Source organism: Ascaphus truei, chromosome 14 (assembly GCF_040206685.1).
Source record: "Ascaphus truei isolate aAscTru1 chromosome 14, aAscTru1.hap1, whole genome shotgun sequence".
Lineage (NCBI taxonomy): Eukaryota > Metazoa > Chordata > Amphibia > Anura > Ascaphidae > Ascaphus > Ascaphus truei.
In genome coordinates this window covers 53,627,014-53,645,389 of record NC_134496.1, presented here as the reverse complement: position 1 = coordinate 53,645,389, position 18,376 = coordinate 53,627,014, and the positions used below count along the sequence as shown (strand labels likewise).

The window sequence follows — 18,376 nt, the reverse complement described above, 5'->3', positions numbered from 1 at the left end:
ATGTTTACTTATTTGGTATATCCCTGTATACCTTTCCTATCTAAAAAGATGTCCAACCTTTTTTTGAACACATCTATTGTATCTGCCATCACAGTCTCCATGGTAATGAATTCCACATTGTAACTGCCCTTACTGTAAAGAACCCTTTCCTTTGTTGCTGGTGAAATCTCCTTTCCTCTAACCCTAAGGGATGGCCCCGAGTCCTTAGTACTGCCCGTGGGATGAACAGTTCTTTTGAAAGCTCCTTGTATTGTCCCCGAATATATTTGTATATAGTTATCATATCCCCTCTGAGACGCCTCTTTTCTAATGTAAATAAATCTAATTTAGCTAGCAAATCTTATTGCATTTTAACAGTAACCAATGAACACCCAACACGACAAATTTAGTTCATTTCTATATTTAGCCTTCTTCTAAGTATGGGCCATTTGGTTACAATGTCGCCCTGCAACCATGTCAAGGTAACCCTTTCAGCAGGTGCCTACACTACCAATGTTATAGTGTCCCCCCCTGTGTTTCCTCCTCTGCACAGAGAAGAGAGGAAACACAACATTGTCTAATTGTTATTATTTCATTTCAACAGCAATGCATAAACCATTCAGAAAAAACCACTAACAGAAATTTGACAACAAATTCTTTATCCTCAATGCCTGGTGCCTTGTTTAACTTGTGTTTGCATTTCATTTTGTAAAGGATGGAGCACAACACGATTTATACAAGAATAACTCATCGTAATCCGTGTCTCAGCTGCAGGGGAATTAGAGTGTGGGGCAAAGTGAGGTCATGTGAGGTCAGACCTGCACTGATGGGACAGGTGAGGTGTCTGCAGGGTCTACCATAGCATCTTCTAGAAATGACAGGAATGTTAAGTACGCTGTTTTACAAGTACAGTAAGAGACACTGCTCCGTACCTGGGAGGTGGAACAGGGGTTACTATGAAGCAGAAACATCTTAATGGGTCAGATAACAGAGTGGCTAGAAACAGCTGGTGGGGGCGAGCAGGCAGACGTCTTGGAGAATGCAATAAAGCCCACCCTGCAGAAGAGATACAGGAGCTCGCGGTCCCAAGACCAAGCTTAGAGGATCGGCTTTATTTGAGACATTGTGTTCTCATGGACCCATAGTCCAATTATCTTATCCTACACGGAGTGCATTACATAGGACCTTTTCTGGCCCCTTTCCTAGGACCTACCTTGATAATAGATATCATTCCTATGTGCACCGTGTATAAATAGATCATGATTACAATCTATCCTAAACGCTGCTGCCAGAATCACTCTACTCTTTCCTAGATCTGTCTCAGCATCTCCCCTCCTGAAATCCCTCTCCTGGCATCCGATCAAATCCCGCATCTCACACTCCAGTCTTCTCCTCACTTTTAAAGCTTTACACTCTTCTGCTCCTCCTTACATCTCAGCCCTAATTTCTCGTTATGCACCATCCAGACTCTTGCGTTCTGCTCAAGGATGTCTTCTTTCTACCCCCTTTGTATCTAAAGCCCTCTCCCGCCTTAAACCTTTTTCACTTACTGCCCCACACCTCTGGAATGCCCTTCCCCTCAGTACCCGACTAGCACCCTCTCTATCCACCTTTAAGACCCACCTTAAGACACACTTGCTTAAAGAAGCATATGAATAGCACTGTGGATATTCTGAACACATGATACATAAAGCTTGGCCCCCTGCAGACGCACTTACCAGAACTCCCTCCAACTGTCTCTGTACGTTCTCCCTACCTACCAATTAGACTGTAAGCTCCTCGGGACAGGGACTCCTCTTCCTTAATGTTACGTTTATGTCTATATATTATTTGATTACCACATGTATTACTACTGTGAAGCGCTATGTACATTAATGGCGCTATATAAATAAAGACATACAATACAATTAGCACTAGAGTATTGGGTTGAGGGGTTAGGTCACCATTATTGTTTTTGAACGTCTTAAAAAGCAGAGCTGTCAATCACCTGTGCTTCCCAAAGTTACATTACACTGCAGATTGTATCAGCGTTATGGCGAGTGACTTCAGGAAGCAGAACAGTGCGACAACTCGGCGTGCATGATGCAGCAAAGTGCGGTCGCCAGCACGCCTGCATGGTGGCACAGCGGTGACTTGCAGCACTGAAACTGGGTGTCGAAACTTGAAATCTGCAATGGGCCGCAGGCCTCTGGCAGACATTTAGTTAACAATAGCGCACAGCCAGCAAAAACTAAACCAACAGTGTATACGTTTCATAATATTATATGCGAGAGGCAAAAGAACGGCAGCTCTGCGGGACGCAAAGTGGAATCCCAGCGATCGCTGTCCAAACAAGCAATTTGCAGCCCAATTTCCATGAAGCAATAATCGCACCGGTGCAATTTAGTCAGCAAATGACTGGTTTCGTTGACAATTTTTAAATAAACCGGCCAGCAAGCATATTAATAAGTATGAAAGGTGATCGCCGAGTGACCTGCCGGTCATTCGCTTCATTCAGGAGAGACGCAGAGGAATGCTGCCACCAAGGAAAGTGCTTGCAGCCAATTACTGGGACTGCAGCTGCGGTTGCATACGGTGCGCAGTTTCGGAGCAGGCAGAACCCTCGGTACACAGTACGTGCACTTCTAAAAACCCAAAGTCCCCCTTCTAGGATTCAAAATCACAAAAGGTGTACTCAGCATTCAAAGCATGAATAAAAATCGGCACAGGTAAAGAGATACTCCCAAAGGCAGCACAGCAACGTGGCAGGAAAGAGATACGCTTTTTTTAATCGCCAACGCATACAAAAACAAATAAAGCAAACTGTAGTCACAATAAAGTGCTAATAGGACAACAAGCAAACAAACACGATACTTTAACTCGTAGCCAGACAACAGAGGCAGGAGCGCAAAACAACAACGAAGCGTGGGAATCCAAGAACTGGAACAGGGGGAAAATATATAAACACATTGCAATGAGGACTAAAAACGCTGGAACCGACAGGGAGACCGAGGCCGTTCCCAGGCGCCCCCAACGCACCGCGGTACCTCACTTTGGATCCCTACACAAAGGGTTTTTAAAGAAAAAGGCCGTGTCTCTCCCAGTCAGCCGCTTTCCTTCTTGTTCACGCTGCTCACAAACCTGGTATTAGGCTGACATTATAGTCCGTGCGACAAGCACAAATAGCATAATCCCTAGGAGGCTCCGCCTAGTGCGCCAGAGCACGACGGAGAGACCGCCTTTTGAAAAGACAAACATTGTCTTTCCAAGCGCGGCCACGTTGCGTCAGCGGTTCAGCCAATGAGGGCGAGCCAGCTTTGTGACGCGTCCGCCATGCCTCCCCATCACGTCCAGATCAGTTCACACATCGCTTGGGCAACATGTGAGGCTATGCGGTTCATCGCGCGCGAGGCCACGCGGTCCGTCGCGGCGCCAGTACGTACTACAATCTTAGCCTTAGGCTACGCTTATTGGTGCCGGCGACGCGACGGTGACGTCAGGCTGCGGTCGCTGGAAAAATCAAATTGGGATGAGTTCCAGCGATCACGACCAAGCCGTCGCTCCGTCGCGCTTACTATAAGCACACGCGACGGCGGCAATGCATGTTTTGACGCGACATCGCGCCGCTGTGACTATAAGCGCAGCCACAGAAGCTTTCAGGGACATCTCATTTGGGTGCTATTGTATCTTTTGAAAAACTCCGCTCACTTTATTCAGGTTTAGAAAGGTAACGGAGCTCTTACATACACTGTATTTTATGCATGAATTGCGGTTGTGTTTATTGTTAAGAGTTTGGCTTTTGGGCCTAAATATCTAAAAGACATTTAACATGTCAGTTTGAGCAAGAAACTCCCAAACAGGTTGAAGTTGTGTCACATTCCTGAGTGCTTTCATTTTAATGCAACCCCAGTGTGGGTTAGTAAGGGGGACGGAGGCTTTCAGGATATTGCTGAGCCTTCTGGCAGGGAAGAGGTTAAATGGCGCTCCCCCAATTAACATATCTGAGTAAAAGCAGCTCATCCATCAACTACAGGATCTGTGAGCGTTTACATTCCTTCCAAATGCAAACTATGGCGAGTAAAAAAAAAAAGGGACAAAAAGGCCCTATATAGCGAGTGAAAATCCCACAGGTGTGCACATTCACACGTCTGACACCGCTGCAAACCTGCCTTTCCCCATTATCTCTTAACCTTCAACACTTCCACGGGAGCCAGGGATTCTGGGTAATGACATGCAAATGAGCACACAGTGTGTTACTTAGCTGCTTATCCATTTTACATGGACCCTTATAAGCTTATGCCTGCATATCATCACCCAGAATCCCTCACTGCAGTGGAAGTATTGTATGCAGAGAGATAATGGGGAAGGGCGTGTTTGTGTACCTGCCTGAGACATGCTAATGTGCTTACAAGGGGGATTTTTATTTGCTTTAAAATGTAAGAAATGCTTTAGATTTACCCCCGAATCTCTCTTGGAAGCAGGATTTCCGATATTTATACCATTTCCATGTGGCACCGTGCCCGACGTAAAGGCATCAATCGGCTCTGCTCCCCGTACAAAAAATAAACATATTGTTTCTTTTTACAACTGCAAAGGCCTTTTACTGCGGTGTTTAACTTTCCCACCCAATTTAAATTCGTTTAAAATCAGTTGCTGCAAATTTGCCTCCCCGGGTGTTTAAAATGGCCACTGCCATTTACCATCAACAAGACAGAGGTTGTCATGGTAACCGATGATGCATTGAAATAAAACCGGTGACAACAAACAATGACGAATTAAAATGTAAAAATCAACAATTGGAAATAGTTCAGCACAATATGTATGATCAGGCTCTGCGATCGTTTCTTTTTAGTTCATTTGGGAGGACTGCGACCCCCACGGATAACGGTACACAGACAAGATGGAGTGATGCTCTTTAAAAAAAGGTAGAAGCGCGAAGGAAAGTGTGTCCTGGTTCTACCTTGCAATGCCGTCCTCCTCCCCAGCACACATCCCCACGTGTCGCAGAGACCGGAGCTATTCTTCAGAGATTAAGTGCCAGCGTCGGCTCAGCAGAACGCAATACAACAAGGACACATTGAAGATCGTGTCAGCTCAGGACACGGCTCATAATAAATACACGGCAAAAAATGTGCGCGGTCAGCATCTGGGGCCAAAATTAGCACCGCGGGCATGCAAACAAAGCAAAACAGGTGGGCCACGGGGTCAGAAAGGTATTTGGGCCAGATGTGAACGGGGAAATCAGAGCACTTTGTTTTGAAATGTTCATATTTTGGGAAGAATCTAATTCTGCGGAGTGACGATCTGCATCATGAACGGAAGCTGTGCGTCTATCAACATAAAATATGTCATTCTGATCCAGCTAGAAAAAGATGCCAAAAAGGTGGGGGGGGGGGGGGGGGAAGATATATGTGCTTTATTAGATAAGCAATGTTTAAAAAAATAAAATAAATAAAAAATGTCTTCGGCTGGGCCACTGCGCTGAAGCAGGGATGCTGAATACCTGATCTGTTGGTGGCCCTGGAAATAAATTAGGGTGGCACTGGAAGACTGGAGCCCCTGTACTAATCGGTATGACATAGAAATGGCCATCACTGGATTTTTTAACTGCCCGGCTACTTACCATTTTCTCTTCAGCAGTCACAATGCGGCCCTAAGAAACGCATCACGTATTGGATAATATTCTGCCATATTTGCGCTTGTGCTTTTCACAGTTAATCTTTTGGTGACAGATTTGCAAAGTTTAGTAAGCAATCCGAATACAACCAATAAATGTCAGAGAAAGGGTTACCCACCTCAGAGCGAGTTTATTTCCATAAGGGTGAACCGCCTAAACTGACAACGCTCATAGTATTCATATTAAAGGTTTTCTTCCATCTTCCCCCCCACCCCCAAACAAAAAATACTAATATTTTTCCTGTTCTTTAAAAAAGAAGATGCAATGATTTATTTCTAAGGTGATTCATTTGCAGCAAGTTTATCTTGTAATTATAGCCAGGAGATTATCTGGTTATCATCCCTTTCCCATACATTCTGAATACCATCGAGGTTTAACTGAGGCCATCAAACCATGTCCTCCGAGTGTTTAATATTCATTCTCAGAGGATGTCCAAGAAGAAACAAAAAAAAAAAAAACTATACATACTTTTTGTTACGCGTCATGGAAAACGCCAGCTCGGCGGTCTCACGGGCGCAGTGATTCGCACTGCGGGAGATACAGGTGTATGCAACTTATTAGCATCCAGGGATTTCACAGGAGGAAAAAAGGTCTCCCATGGACAGGCTGTTTATAAAGCAGATGTCCCCACGGTAATACAGGGCGCTGCGCAGGAGTTGGGCAGCTTAAAGCTGCAGTTCAAGCGGCCGTTTACATTTCTTTATTCCAGTATGTGCATCAGTACAATCTGCACACCGACAAGCGATCAGCTAAGCAGCTGATCGATCCGTTCTCCTGGAAATCGATCCCTGAAGATTCGGCTCAGGTTTCACTAAATGCATCCTGGGCCCTCTTCTGCTGCACTGACAGCCAAAGTTCTGCGAGGAAGATCATGTGACCAGGCAGGCACTAGATGCAATTGGTTCCCTGCTCGAGAGCGCACGGCTCAAAAAGGTGATGCTGTTTCAGAAGGGGAAGGGGATATGACTTTGTAAATGGTTGCTATAGGAACAAAAAATGCTTGTTACATTAGAATACATTAAAAATGTCTTTAAAATTATTTATTTTTTTAAACGCTACAATATTTTCTCTTAGTATAAAACGGATTTAAAAAAACACATGTAGGATATTGCTTGAACTGCAGCTTTAATACCAATGTTACTTTCTTATATAATGCTGGAAGGTTGCAGAGATTTGTGTAACAAGCTACACAATGAACACGTTAGGCCAGGTCCCCGCTGCGGTATGGCGGGCGCCGCAGGGACAAGTGCCGCCCCTCACCGGGCCGGCCCGCCGCTTTGTGCCAACAAATTTCTCTGAAGACAGGAAATATGTGCTCCCAACTCGTGATGGAGCGCTGGCCACGCCCCCGGCGGTTCAGCCAATGAGGGCAAACCTGCCGGGTGAAGTCATGGCCGCCCCCCCCGCAGAGCAGGGATCTCGGCTGCACGCGCCGCCAGCCAGGCAGACGCGTGTGCAGCGCCAACACCTGGGCCTCAGCCTTATCAGCATCAATGTAGTTCTCCAGTCTTCAAAAGCTACCAACAGGTCAGGTTTTAAGGATATCCCTGCTTCAGCACAGGAGATGCAGTCTTCGACTGAGCCACACAGGGATATCCTGAAAACCTGACCTGTTGGTAGCCCTTGAAGACTGGAGATGGCCACCCCTTGATGTAGTGAGATACCTGGCTCTAATTTTGCCCCATGTAGTTTCAAGGATCATCAGTAGGAGTTATAGAGAAATCCCAACTCGCATATTATAACTCCCTTTAATAAATAACCCCCAAAGATCCCCCGGTGCTCAGAACTTCATCAGCACAAACCCCGCCCGGGAGAGCTGACTATCTCGTTAGGGTTTCAGCCATGTTCACCTGCTTCAAAGATCATCGCCTCTTCTCGAACTCAAAGGTAAAGCTAGAACTGGCAGTGAAAGGGTTACGGTGGTAATGTCGGAATGGGACAGGTGAAATGATCGCTGTGTTCGGCCGCAGACGATCCTCCGCTGGACACTGAACCGTCGCCCGTTTCTAACGCAAGGGTAGGGGGTTAACTTAAGGGGTTCCAGGATAAGGGGGTAAGGGTTAAAGTTAGGGACTTTGAAGCGTCCGGCAGCTGTGTACCCCGGCAGCGACGCGAGTTGTCGGCCAAACGCATGTGGTCACTTGGTCGCGGCGAAATGCCCCAGACCGAGGTATTAAGGGCTGAAGGAGCGGGGCGCACACACGCGCACGCACGCACAGTGAGTAAAGACACTGACTCTGGCACTGAGGGGAGCCTGGTACAATTCCCGGTGTCGGCTCCTTGTGACCTTGGGTAAGTCCCTTTATCTCCCTGTGCCTCAGGCACCAAAAGCATAGATTGTGAGCTCCACGGGGCAGGGACCTGTGCCTGCAAAATGTCTCTGTAAAGTGCTATGTAAAACTAGCAGCGCTATACAAGAACAAACATTATTATTATTATTATTATTATTATTATTATTATTATACCCACAGATAGGGGACAGGATTTAATTTCGTCACACGGAGCATTAAAATAGAAGATTCCATTCTGCTGACCACATGGCGCGTCAACCGCGTAACGTGAGCTCAGTGTGCAACATGCCAAACGCGTAACGTGCAGTGTGCGACACGCCAACCGTGCAACGTACGCTCAGTGTGCAACATGCCAAACTCGTAACATGCACCGTGCGACACGCCAACCGCGCAATGTGTGCTCAGGGTGCAACATGCCAAACGCGTAACGTGCAGTGTGCGACACGCCAATCGCGCAACGTACGCTCAGTGTGCAACATATCCAAACACGCAACGTGCAGTGTGCAACATGCCAAACTCGTAACATGCAGCGTGCGACACGCCAACCGCGCAATTTGTGCTCAGTGTGCGAAACGCCGACCGTATAGCGTGGGCTCAGTGTGCGACACACCGACTGCGTAACGCGCACTCAGTGTGCGACACGCCGACTTTGCTGCAGTGAATCCAACCATTTCAGATCATTTGGGCCGGTTCCCTTATCAGCTCCCGCTTATTCCGCCCGGGACTCAGTGTCCTGGTTAGGAACGGGCGAGCGTGTTCATTTAGATAAGGGACATACCTTTATGTTCAATGATATTTACAGATAGGAAGCTTTGCAGGAGTGAGTGGCACAGAGATAAAGGGAAACCAATGATTACAAGTTTGTGAACGTTATATACTGACTGACACCGTTACAGCACAAGGCGTGTCACATATCCAAGATAACCCCTTATAATTACATTGCAGCACCTTCTGCCAGCATGAACCCCTTGAGAAGTGTAGTAGTTGGGGTTGCCAGACGTCCCATATATTTGGGACTGTCCCTTATTTCATTGACTTGTCCCGGAAAGGTCTGTCGGGCGCATAACGCATCATTGTCCTGTACTTTAGCGCCGAGATGTGAAATGCCTGAACTTTAAATTACTGCAATGAAATCAGCCAAAAAATATATAATAGATTTCTACTTATAATAGATAGTTACATTTTCCGATAGATGTCGCCTTAGTAAATGATTAAAATAATAAAGTTAGGACACTGCCTGGTCATCTCATAGAACCCTGACCCGCACCCCTTTAGCCGTTACTTTTTCTCCGACCGCTAATTGTTAGGTCAGCACGCGTCTTTCCCCGCCCAGCCAAGCGCAGAGGATAAAAACCAGAGAATATAGTGTCACGCGGGAGATACCGCTCCGCCCCAAGCATTTGCAAATCATTCATCCCTCATTGTGATGTCACACTTTCATACCGGATTACTATAAGACAGAAATGTGGCCGCCCTGGTTACTAGTAACTTTTGCATTTCATGCACATGCAGGCGAGCCAGCGTGCGCGATCGGGAGGCGGGGGGAGGCAGGGCAGTGACGTCGCTGGGCCAATCGCCGCGACGCACCTACGCCAACGTCACGGCGCCGTGACGTTGACGCTGCTTCGCGCTGATTGGACGTTTTCAGCCGACAGCGCTCTGAAAAACAGCTTGGCTGTCGGCTGAAAAACCCAACACCTCAGCACGCCTGCGGACGCTCGCGTGAGCCCCCTCTAAAGACATCCTCATTGAGGATGCAGGGGCTCAGCGCGGAGCGTCCGCACGGCTCAGCGCGGCTTGTCCTTCTATGGACGTGGCCTAAGATGGCAAAAACAGAGCTCCTCTTACTTCCTCCCAAACCTGGCCCTACTACCTCCTTCCACATTACTGTTGGAAGTACCATCATTCACCCAGTAGCCCAAGCACGCTGCCTAGGGGTCACACTCTACTCCTCTCACATTCAAAACGTTTCTAAAACTTGTCGCTTTTTGCTCTGCAATATCACAAAGATACGCCCTTTCCTCTGTTGCTCGACTGCTAAAACTCTGACACAGACCCTCATTCTCTCCCATCTCGACTACTGTAACCTCCTGCTGTCCGGCCTTCCTGCCTCTCACCTGTCTCCCCTACAATCTATCCTAAACGCTGCTGCCAGAATCGCTCTACTCTTTCCTAAATCTATCTCCGCGTCTCCCGTGCTGAAATCCCTCTCCTGGCTTCCGATCAAATCCCACATCTCACACTCAATTCTCCTCCTCACTTTTAAAGCTTTACACTCTTCTGCCCCTCCTTATATCACAGCCCTAATTTCTTGCCATGCACCAGGGGCGCGCCCCCCAGGGGGGTTGCAAGATTATTCAGGGGGGGGCGCAGCGGTTGCAGAGGCCCCATGTGCTTCCCCCAAGGCATTTAAATTAATGCCGGGAGATGGCGTGAGGCCTCCGCGACGCGTCGCCATTTGGTCACGTAACATTACCATGGTAACGTGATGTCAACCCGTGGCGTCATTTGATGCCGAGAGCCGGAGACAAGGTAAGGGAGAGGGGGCACGAGCAGGGAGGGAAGTAGGCAGGGGGTGCAGCAGGGAGAGATTGCGCACCCCGGATATGCACCACCCCGACTCTTGCGTTCCGCTCAAGGATGTCTTCTCTCTACCCCTTTGTATCTAAAGCCCTCTCCCACCTTAAACCTTTCTCACTGACTGCCCCACACCTCTGGAATGCCCTTCCCTTCAATACCCGACTAGCACCCTCTATCTCTAAGATCCACCTTAAGACACACTTGCTTAACGAAGCATATAAGTAGCTCCGTGGCTGAGAATTTACTCCTCATACATAAAGCTTGGCCCCTTGCAGACACATTTCCCAGAACGCCCTCCTACTGTCTCTGCACGTTCTCCCTACCTACCAATTAGACTGTACGTTCTTCAGAGCAGGGACTCCTTTTCCTAAATGCTATTTTTGTCTGAAGCACTTCTCCCCTTTGAGTGTTATTTATATTATTTGTTATTTACCCCAATGACCAATAACTGGAGTTCCACACCTTTGTAGTGGGATAACAGGTAACAGCTTTTATGTACGTATAAAATCCCCTAGAAACTCCCGGACGGCCATAGCAAGTACCAATTGTGGAGGAAGCTCCAACCCTACATCCCAGAGGCCCTAAAGCTGTGCCATAACAAAAATGTCCCCTAGCGAGGCTGCCAGCGCACACAGCCTAGCGATCTCCTCTTGGGGTAACCCAGTTATAAGGCCAAGGCATAAAACAGTCAGCTTTTCTGCATCCATGGACCTGGCTAGGCCAGCAGTCCTGCCACCCGGGGGAACCCTCAACAGCTCCTCACCCCCATCCTTTACCTGCGACTTTGAGCACTGCTCTGTCTTTGCCTCCAACACTCTCCGTATGTTATGGTTAAACACGTCTATACCTGCGTCCAACAGGTGGACCCCATCCTTCCTGTACCATTGGCGATATTGGGCATCTATTTCCTTGTACGTCTCCCTACACGAGATGAATTTGCTGTTGGCTTTGATTAAATATTCTCATAATTTCTAGGCCAGCCCAGCTACAGGCCGCTCCTTGGTATAATTGCAGATCATACAATTATTACATGGTCCCTTAGGGCCATTACCCTGGCACTGTAAGCCTGCATTTGTAACTTAAAATCTACCGAGTCCTCTATACCCGTGTCAAGGCCGCCCAGGTGTATTAGCACCACATCTGGCTTTGTTTCATAATGGGCCAGTGCCATGCTCTGGGTTGGCAGAAAAGCACCCCACCCCTCTCCTCCATAGCCAGCGTATGTTCAGCTTTTCCGTGGGATCTGTAGTTGTAGTAGACCATTTTATTTATTTATAAAATGTGTTACCAGGAAGTAATACATTGAGAGTTACCGCTCGTTTTCACGTATGTCCTGGACATAGTTAATATGACAAATAATACATGGTTACAAATACAGTTACATAAATGAACAGGGTATACATTATATACAAGACATTGCATGCACAGACCATACAGTCTGTCCTGTGCCCGTCTGGCGGTCCAGTTAATAAACGAGTGACCCACACCTTTTGGAGTGTCGTATTCTGTCAAGGTACCCCACTCGCCTCTTCTTAAGGCCCCCTCTGGCCTTGTCCCTCCTCTAGCTAGCATCTGACTATCTGCCAGAAGGTCATGCATCCACCCGCATGTAGCCAGGGCCATGCGCTAAACTAACCTCCCGGGGCCATCACCCCGAGCCCTTATGAGGGCAGCAGACCCATGCTGGGGCCTCGGTCCTTACTTAACAGGGACATTTGAAATCAGATAGGTATTCCCCCCCTTCCAACTCAACGTGCCACAGGGCTCCATGGTGTGGAGCACGGGACAAAACCTAATCCTCTCTCTTCCTACCAGGATATGATCCACTCAGGAGTGTGCAGAAGAGAATCCTCACACATACTAAACCGGCTGTCTACCCACAATGTGTCCGTGTCAGTAAGAGGTTGGAGAGAACATGTGTCATGTATGTATACCAACTCATTTACCAGGGAATGCAGACGTCTCAAGCACATCTGGGGCAAGAACAGTGAATATGGAAGTGCAGAACATGGCTTTACACTGCACATATTGTTACTTTGTCTCAGTTCAAGTGTACTCAATTAATACTACAGTACAGTACTTGTACCATGCAGAAGTAGTAAGGCTGCACTTATAGTGCCGGCGACGTTGCGTTAAAGTAAGCGCGCCGCGACGGAGTAACAGCTTGGTCGCGATCGCTGGAAGTCATCTCAATTTGATTTTTCCAGGGACCGTAGCCTTATGTCGCCGGCGCTATAAGCGCAGCCAGACATCGCGTCGCCGGCACTATAAGCGCAGCCTGACGTCGCGTCGCGTCGCCGGCACTATAAGCGCAGCCAGAGTATAAAACATTCTGCACCCACAATGGTTATTGATAGAGAACTTTAAAATAAAAAGAAGGAAAGTATTTGGGAGAATGTATTTATACAATGGGTGCACATACCTGTGCTCAGGTACGGGCCCAGCTTTTCGGGGCGAGACAGTTATGCCAGAGGAGACATCTGTAGCAGAAACAGACATTTCAAAACAGGGCGAGTAAAACCACCCAGAAAATGAAGACGGACTGGGCACGCGACACGGACTGGGCACGCGACACGGGCTGGGCACGCGACACGGGCTGGGCACGCGGCACCGGCTGGGCACGCGGCACCGGCCGGGCACGCGGCACCGATTTTGTATTGGGCGTTAAAGAAAAAAGTTCAACACACAAAGTCAGCTTTAAGCAGCGCTTTGTCGCCGAGGCGGCTAACATTTTGCTCCTGATAGTCTCCGCGGCGACCGGCAACAGCACAACCGGCAACAGCGCGACCTATCCTGCTTTACTAGTGCGACATCAAAGCAGGATCGGGAGCGCTGTATCCAGCCACGGCGGAGACTGGAAGGGAGTGAAAATACTGGCACATACATACATAGCAAATGGAAATATTACTGTGCGCTCATCTGCATGTCTTAGACAGGTCTGCAACCCCGCCTTTCCCCATTATCACCCAGCACACAGCACTTCCACTGCAGCAAGGGATTCTGGGAAATTACATGCAAATGAGCACACAGTGCCACCCTTTGCTTCAAAACCATTTAACATTGTCCCCTATAAGCTTACGCTTGCTGCATTTCACAGCTCAGACCTGTCTAAGACATGCAAATGAGCATACAGTAATATTTCCATTTGATATATGCTTTACTGTGGAGGGTTTTTGTCACTTTTTTTACCCACCATAACTTAACTTAGTGTGGTGTGTGTGTAAACGCACACACACACACACAAACACACAATGAATCTGTACAATATTCAAATATTAAATTAAATAAACTCACTGCTGCTCTAACTAGAAGGTCCGACCCATAGAAAGCTTGCGATTGGGTGTGAAGGGGCGTGTGCGTACTAATTTTACACCAGGAAGTGTACTAAAGTCAGGGTACAGATGCATTCACATTTAACGCAGGTTATTACCATTCATTCCAAGGTGGTCCCTCCTCACCAAAGCAAACATTTTCGCAACATTATGCGCACACAAAATATCACTTTTCAGGGAATATCTGAAAATATAAAACAAACACTGAGCACGGACTTGTGACTAAACGATTCAGAGCAGCACTTACCTGGTCCACAAGTACATATGAGCATCTGAAACCAAGACTTTGCCAAGAACGTGTGGTAGACCACCAATAAATACATCATGCCAGGAGCACACATACAACACCAGCCCGTCCAATATTGGGGTGGCGGGGTAACGCACAGGTAACACTGGCATACAAGCAAGTGGTAGTTGATGCATTGTTACCTGTGCGTTAATCTGCTTCTCGCCATATTGACCGTGGGCCAACACCAGTCCACCTTATTTCTACAAGACAACCCAAGTTAACGCTGCGAGAGCCTGACCCACAAGTGCAGCTGGGCCTACTACTACAGGTTTCCACCAGGCCCCACGCAACCTGGGCGTAAAACCGTGGGACCACGCCGGGGGGACCACGCCGTGGGGACCACGCCGTGGGGACCACGCCGTGGGGACCACGCAGGGATTTGGGGCAAAGGGAATTTCAGGGACATTTCCAGATGTGGGGTTTGTGTAAAATGTGGTTTCTCTCACTTCTAAAACACAAGACCCCACACAGTGAGGGGGCGACGCACAGCGAGTGGGGGGGCGACGCACAGCGAGTGGGGGGGGGGAAGACAGCGAGTGGGGGGGGGAAGACAGCGAGTGGGGGGGGGGGGGGAAGACAGCGAGTGGGGGGGGGGGGGGAAGACAGCGAGTGGGGGGGGGGGGGGGGAAGACAGCGAGTGGGGGGGGGGGGGGAAGAAAGCGAGTGGGGGGGGGGAAGACAGCGAGTGGGGGGGGGGGGAAGAAAGCGAGTGGGGGGGGGGGGGAAGACAGCGAGTGGGGGGGGGGGGAAGACAGCGAGTGGGGGGGGGGGGAGACAGCGAGTGGGGGGGGGGGGAGACAGCGAGTGGGGGGGGGGAAGACAGCGAGTGGGGGGGGGGGAAGACAGCGAGTGGGGGGGGGAAGACAGCGAGTGGGGGGGGAAGACAGCGAGTGGGGGGGGGGGGGAAGACAGCGAGTGGGGGGGGGGGGGAAGACAGCGAGTGGGGGGGGGAAGACAGCGAGTGGGGGGGGGGAAGACAGCGAGTGGGGGGGGGGAAGACAGCGAGTGGGGGGGGGGGAAGACAGCGAGTGGGGGGGGGGGAAGACAGCGAGTGGGGGGGGAAGACAGCGAGTGGGGGGGGACGACAGCGAGTGGGGGGGGAAGACAGCGAGTGGGGGGGGAAGACAGCGAGTGGGGGGGGAAGACAGCGAGTGGGGGGGGGAAGACAGCGAGGGGGGGGGGAGACAGCGAGGGGGGAAGACAGCGAGGGGGGGGGAAGACAGCGAGGGGGGGAAGACAGCGAGGGGGGGAAGACAGCGAGGGGGGGGAGGAGACAGGGAGTGGGGGGGAGGAGACAGGGAGTGGGGGGGGAGACAGCGAGTGGGGGGGGAGACAGCGAGTGGGGGGGGGAGACAGCGAGTGGGGGGGGGAGACAGCGAGTGGGGGGGGGAGACAGCGAGTGGGGGGGGAGACAGCGAGTGTGGGGGGGAAACAGCGAGTGGGGGGGGAGACAGCGAGTGGGGGAGGGAGACAGCGAGTGGGGGAGGGAGACAGCGAGTGGGGGAGAAGACAGTGAGTGGGGGAGAAGACAGTGAGTGGGGGAGGAGACAGTGAGTGGGGGGGGGAGACAGTGAGTGTGGGAGAAGACTCACTGTGTCTCCCACAGTTGGTGGGAGACAGTGAGTGGGAGACACAGATGTAAGTGCCGCTTCTCTGGCAGGAAAGGGGTTAAGTGAATCCACACAAAGGGCTGGGCAGGACACACCCGGATTGGGGTGAGCCGAGTCTCCCTGGAGTATCAGTGAAGCACGGGTCACACAGGGACACCTACCTACCGGAACAATGTCACCAGCAGGTTACCCGCATGTTACCCGCTCACACCAACTTCTCTCGGGTCACATCCTGGAGTTCCTGTGAGGGGGCGGGGCCCCGGCTTCTCCCTCATCACGTGACACTGGCCCCGCCCCCTCAATGCCGCCTGGTTAATATGTTACAGAGGAAATGATTCAATGTAACAGCGACTCACCCGCATACCGGGGGGGAGACTCACCCGCATACCGGGGGGGGGAGACACCCGCATACCGGGGGTGAGGGGGGGAGACTCACCTGCATACCGGGGGGGAGGGGGGAGACTCACCCGCATACCGGGGGGGAGGGGGGGAGACTCACCTGCATACCGGGGGGGAGGGGGGAGACTCACCCGCATACCGGGGAGGAGGGGGGGAGACTCACCCGCATACCGGGGGGGAGGGGGAAGACTCACCCGCATACCGGAGGGAGGGGGGGAGACTACTCACCCACATACCTGGGGGGGGAGAAACTCACCCTCATACCTGGGGGAGGGGGGAGACTCACCCGCATACCGGGGGGGAGGGGGGAGACTCACCCGCATACCGGGGGAGGGGGGAGACTCACCCGCATACCGGGGGGAGGGAGGGGGGGAGACTCACCCGCATACCGGGGGGAGGGAGGGGGGGAGACTCACCCGCATACCGGGGGGAGGGAGGGGGGGAGACTCACCCGCATACCGGGGGGAGGGAGGGGGGAGACTCACCCGCATACCGGGGGGAGGGGGGGGAGACTCACCCGCATACCGGGGGGGAGACACCCGCATACCGGGGGGAGACTCACCCGCATACCGGGGGGGAGGGGGGAGACTCACCCGCATACCGGGGGGGAGGGGGGGAGACTCACCCGCATACCGGGGGGGAGGGGGGGAGACTCACCCGCATACCGGGGGGGGGGAGGGGGGGAGACTCACCCGCATACCGGGGGGGGGAGGGGGGGAGACTCACCCGCATACCGGGGGGGGGAGACACCCGCATACCGGGGGTGAGGGGGGGAGACTCACCTGCATACCGGGGGGGAGGGGGGAGACTCACCCGCATACCGGGGGGGAGGGGGGGAGACTCACCCGCATACCGGGGGGGAGGGGGAAGACTCACCCGCATACCGGGGGGAGGGGGGGAGACTACTCACCCACATACCTGGGGGGGGGAGAAACTCACCCTCATACCTGGGGAAGGGGGGAGACTCACCCGCATACCGGGGGGGAGGGGGGAGACTCACCCGCATACCGGGGGAGGGGGGAGACTCACCCGCATACCGGGGGGGGGAGGGGGGAGACTCACCCGCATACCGGGGGGAGGGAGGGGGGAGACTCACCCGCATACCGGGGGGAGGGAGGGGGGAGACTCACCCGCATACCGGGGGGAGGGAGGGGGGAGACTCACCCGCATACCGGGGGAGGGAGGGGGGGAGACTCACCCGCATACCGGGGGGAGGGGGGGGAGACTCACCCGCATACCGGGGGGGAGACTCACCCGCATACCGGGGGGGAGACTCACCCGCATACCGGGGGGAGGGAGGTGGGAGACTCACCCGCATACCGGGGGGAGGGAGGGGGGAGACTCACCCGCATACCGGGGGAGGGAGGGGGGGAGACTCACCCGCCTACCGGGGGGCGGGGGGGGAGACTCACCCGCATACCGGGGGGGAGACTCACCCGCATACCGGGGGGGAGACTCACCCGCATACCGGGGGGGGAGGGGGGGAGACTCACCCGCATACCGGGGGGGAGGGGGGGGAGGGGAGGGAGACTCAGCCGCATACCGGGGGGGGGGGGGAGACTCACCCGCATACCGGGGGGGGGGAGAGACTCACCCACATACCTGGGGGGGAGACTCACCCACATACCTGGGGGGGGGAGACTCACCCACATACCTGGGGGGGGAGAGACACCCACATACCTGGGGGGGGAGAGACTCACCCACATACCTGGGGTGGGGGGAGAGACTCACCCACATACCTGGGGGGGACAGGGACTCACCCACATACCTGGGGGAGGAGAAACTCACCCTCATACCTGGGGGTGGAGAGACTCACCCACATACCTAGGGGGGACAGGGACTCACCCACATACCCAGGGGGGGGTGACTCACCCACATATGCAGGAGGGGGGAAACAGGGACTCACCAACATACCTGGGGGGTGGGACTCACCCGCATACCTGGGGTGGGGGGGGGAGACACACCCGCATACCGGGGGGAGGGAGGGGGGAGACTCACCCGCATACCGGGGGGAGGGAGGGGGGAGACTCACCCGCATACCGGGGGAGGGAGGGGGGGAGACTCACCCGCATACCGGGGGGAGGGGGGGGAGACTCACCCGCATACCGGGGGGGAGACTCACCCGCATACCGGGGGGGAGACACCCGCATACCGGGGGGAGGGAGGGGGGAGACTCACCCGCATACCGGGGGGAGGGAGGGGGGAGACTCACCCGCATACCGGGGGAGGGAGGGGGGGAG

At 52.4% G+C, this 18,376-nt stretch overlaps 1 protein-coding gene across 1 annotated transcript in view; it reads right to left on the bottom strand.

Annotated features, from left to right (window-relative positions):
* The window catches only part of LPP (LIM domain containing preferred translocation partner in lipoma), a 243,942-nt gene extending 227,907 nt beyond the window's left edge, over positions 1-16,035 (bottom strand). Inside the window, exon 1 of the mRNA XM_075571029.1 lies at positions 15,903-16,035. The gene's annotated coding sequence lies outside the window, so the exon portion shown is untranslated. The remainder of the gene's footprint in view (positions 1-15,902) is intronic.
* Positions 16,036-18,376: the final 2,341 nt, after the last annotated feature.